General features: G+C 44.2%; 1 pseudogene; it reads left to right on the top strand.

The window, feature by feature from the left end:
* Positions 1-200: 200 nt before the first annotated feature.
* Positions 201-283, top strand: LOC126933332 (uncharacterized; annotated as a pseudogene).
* Positions 284-4,310: the final 4,027 nt, after the last annotated feature.

The following is a 4,310-nucleotide window of genomic DNA, read 5'->3' as shown; positions in this document are numbered from 1 at the left end:
GAGCAGGAGAGATAACCTGGAAAGAGCGAAAAGAAGTGAATATTCGACAAAAAAGGCATCACAAACCAGGATGACTTGGAGGATTAGACAGTAAGTGGTGCCCATATAATTGGTTGGCTATTTAGAAAAACACATTATCTACTGTATACAACCCCAAATATTAAGATTAAAGAGTTAAATTTAAAATAATCATAGTGCACAGCTTTGCACAGTGGTAGTATCGTAACCCATGAGGTTTATCCGAGGTGCGATTATTGCTAATTAAAAACTTCCCCACAATAATAATAGTGTAAAACGTGGGATGAGTAAATGAGAAATGTGCCTAACATTACTGATGGTCAGAGAAACGCAGATCAAAGCAGCGCTCTCCTAAGCAGAGGTTTTTAAAAATGTGAATGCCCAGTGCTGGGAGTCAGGTGGGGAGGGGCCGGGTAGCCTCCCAGATCCTTGGCAAGAGTGAGGCTACAAAGTGCTAGAGTGCTTTTGGAAAGCAATTTGGAAATTTATGTGTTAAAAATGATCCAATGTCCATTACCTTTGACCCAGTAATGCCGTGATGAATCATCGACTTTGAGGGAATAATAAAGAAAGGAGACAATGATTTATGCCTGAAGGTGTTCCTCACCACCTCATTTATAATAATGAAATCTAAGAAAAACTACAGTGTCCATCATCTGAGAGATGTCTTCAAATAAATAATGGAAAGCTAAGTGATGAAATATTATACTGTCAGTATAAACTGTTTGAGAGTTTTTAATAACAGGAGAAAATGAACATGGGACAATGTTAAGTAAAAAAAAAAAAAAAAAAAGCAGGTTATGTTACTGAATACAAAAAATAACTGCAAGGCTCTTTTTAAATGAGCGTGACCCTGCCACAATATTGCAGCCGTTACCTTTGCGTGGTGAATTGTGGAAGACTTCTGATGTCCTCCTCTTTTCTACCATATGGATGACTGCTTTTTGAGCACAGCACAGTCAGGAAGGACTGTTTACGAAATTTGAAATAACTGCTGGGAAGAGCATCCTTTGACCTACAGTTTGCACAGTGCTTTCGAGAAAGGCAGCACACGCTGCGCTGGGATCCTGTGCTGCAGGGAGCGGGAACGGTGTCTGGGGAGGGAGATGCCACCTGGAGCAGCTCTGAGCAAGGGACGTGGATGACAGGCTTTGTCCTAGGACCAGCCATTTGCTGAGAAGTTTCCAGAAAGTACATGCCCTCATCTCTTAGCTCTGTGTCCTTGAGCCGAAGCCGCTTGTCACCGTCTCTCCTTTCCACGGAGGACTCGGTCTCAGCTCGGGGGACTGTGACGATTGCACCAGTGCTGCCAAGAAGGAGGCCAATTAGTACAAAGTAAATTTTTCTCCCCCAGGGAAAATGGACGGAGGCCACCAGAGCACTTCTCTGATGGCAGAAAACACGAGTTTCCTGCGTCCTGGGCCAACCAGCCACAACCAGAGATGAAAGAGACCAGAGAACGTCCCACAGCCTCCTGGGCCAGAGCCGACCAGGCAATTAGACCTCAGCATTTATTTATGGAGCTAATTTTGTGTGTATTGCTCCTATTTCCGTCTGTAGATAAAAAGCAGAGATAATCAGCTTGGCTCAGAACGTGGATACTCTGGGAGCCCCACCCGGGGACCACTTTAAAGCAGACGGATCCCACAGGGAATGGTTCTGAATTGGGGCCGAGGAATTCCACTCCACCACAAACTACACAACCCCCCTCTTCCCGCTGTGTCTTCCTCCAGCCGATTTGTGGAGGGGCTATTTATAGGATTTCCACCATTTATGGGAGGCATTTCTGAAAGGAAAAATCAGGCGGGGGCGTTTTCCTAGTAAAAGCTTATGGTCATCATCATTTGCTCTCATTAGTCCCAAATCCTCTTCGCTGCAGCGTCAAAGCCCTCCTCCATACTTTGCTTCACCACATTTTGATTCACTAACTCCTTCCCTAAGTTCTGCTGTCTCAGAGACAATTTGTAATTAATGACGAAAGCCCCACTTCCCGAGCTGTGCTGGAGAGGTGGGGATCTCACTAGCACGCGTGTCTCCAGCAAATACGTGTTTCTTGGGGAGTGTTGTGAAGACTTTATCAAGCATATCCCTACACAGAACAGACAGGCTGCCAGGTCACATCTGGGGACAACTGGGAGCCTGGAAATGTATCGTATTTCTTCTCATGAAGTTTTCTCACCTGTCTTTGGAGCTGCCGTGATTAACATTAGGGCAAAAATTAAAATTAAAAAAAAAAAAAACACATGGTAAAACCAGTGGAGTAGCAGCTGATAAAACAAGTACAGTAACTAAAAAGAAAGTAATTTTGAGCTGATTGAAGAGAGAATAGTTTATTCTCCCTTCCGGAAATAACTGCTGCCTCTTCAAACCTGACATTAAAATACCAGAGATAAACAGATTACTCGCTATGTTTTGAAATTGAAAGTTAACTTCATTATTTTAAGAATTTTAGAACAGTGTTTTTTCTTCTCATAACAATCAGATATCAGCTTCCTCTAAAAGTTTTTGAACGTCCCCTCACATTAGTTGTACTGCCTTTTTCAATTAAAAATACTTCGAGGACTGTGAAATGATTAGTCAATTCAAACATTCTCTATTAATCAGTGCTACGGTGAAGGCTTTAAATATTGACAAAAACATGCCCCATATAGGACAAACCAAATCATCTTTCAGGCATTGGATCAGAGCCAATAACTTGAGAAATAAATATGTTGATTCTTCCACAAATCTTTAAGTCTGATCTGTGTTATCTTCGTTGCAATTATAAAAATAAAATAAAAGGGGCTTCAAATATATACTAGTCTTGCTATTTGAAACAGACGAGAAAAAACAGAGCTTCAAATATATGGTATTCTTGCTATTTGAAATGGAAATGTGAAAGAATGAAGAAGGACGGCAAACAAGTAAAGATTTAGTTTCAGTTTTCAGAGACAAATCAGTTATTCTAGGTGATTAAAAAAGACAGGCCTTGTATTGGTGCATTTTCACCCCCAAGTCAAATAAACCACGTCTGCAAGAAAGGTCTTTTGCCTTTTGCTCTTGTCCAATTTACCTTCCAAAATGCCTGTGGGTGTCTAAGGCACTCTCTGTAGTAGCTGTGACTCTGAGCAGCTGATGACCATTTTGTGCTGGCGATTGTTATAAACAGAAATCTTATCTAAGAAAAGCTGAAGGAACTAGAAGACACTGCTATTTGAAAATGTGGTTGTGAACCTTTTGTAAAAGGGAGTCCTCTCCATGGAACAGTCGCCCTCAGGTTCTCCATTTGTCTAGGGGAGAAGGAAGAACTATCTGGAGGCACCTGCTACCCGTCCTGGAGTCGCAGGTCCTCTGGTGGGCGTGGCCATGTCTAAACCACGCCCATCGCTCTGGTGGGCGTGGCCATGTCTAAACCCCGCCCCTGCGGATGTGAGATGCTGCATCCCTCCGAGTTCAGCGTTGACTCTTTGAACAGACATTCCCCACACACACACACACACACACACACACACACACACACACACAGACACACACACACACAGATCTGTGACCCATGGGCATTGCTGAAGTGCCTGGCATGGCATCTCCTGAAGCAGCATTCAGGGGAGCCGCTGGGAGGTCAGCAGAGTGTCGGGGCGGGGTGGCTCCTGGGATCAACAGCATCTGACATCTTAATCTGCCCAGGGCTGCAGCCATTCTGAAGCCCGGGCACACGGAAAGCACCACCATGACAGAAAGACCACCCCTGAAACGCCAATTTTCTTTTCTTTCTTCCTTTCTTTTTCTTTCTTACTTTTTTTTTTTTTTTTTTTTTTTTTGGAGATGGAGTTTTGCTCTGTCTCCTAGGCTGGAGTGCAGTGGCTTGATCTCGGCTCACTGCAACCTCCACCTCCCGGTTTCAAGCGATTCTTCTGCCTCAGCCGTCCTAGTAACTGGGATTACAGGCAAGCACCACAATGCCTGGCCAATTTTTTTTGTATTTTTAGTGGAGACAGGGTTTTGCCGTGTTGCTGAGATGCCAGTTTTTACAGGTTTCTACACGATGGCCATTCTGGAGTCGTCACTTTGGTGGCATGTACAACACCTCCATCCCACTGCCACGCACCAATAAAAGTTCCACAAAATCACTCTAAGTCCACTGCCCTGAGATTACTGATGGAGGAGCAAGTGCCTGCTGTGTAAGGTGAGGGTGCCAACATGAATCTCTTGGCCAGGGTAGAGAGTTGACCCCCACTCAGAAGTCAAGTGAATGAGCAGAGGTCAGCGAGGCTGCCAATCGGCCAGAGAGTTTGGGCCATTCCCCTGAGATTTTA

The sequence above is a fragment of the Macaca thibetana genome, chromosome 12 (assembly GCF_024542745.1).
Source record: "Macaca thibetana thibetana isolate TM-01 chromosome 12, ASM2454274v1, whole genome shotgun sequence".
Taxonomy (NCBI): Eukaryota; Metazoa; Chordata; class Mammalia; order Primates; family Cercopithecidae; genus Macaca; species Macaca thibetana.
This window is presented reverse-complemented; position numbering and strand designations above follow the sequence as displayed.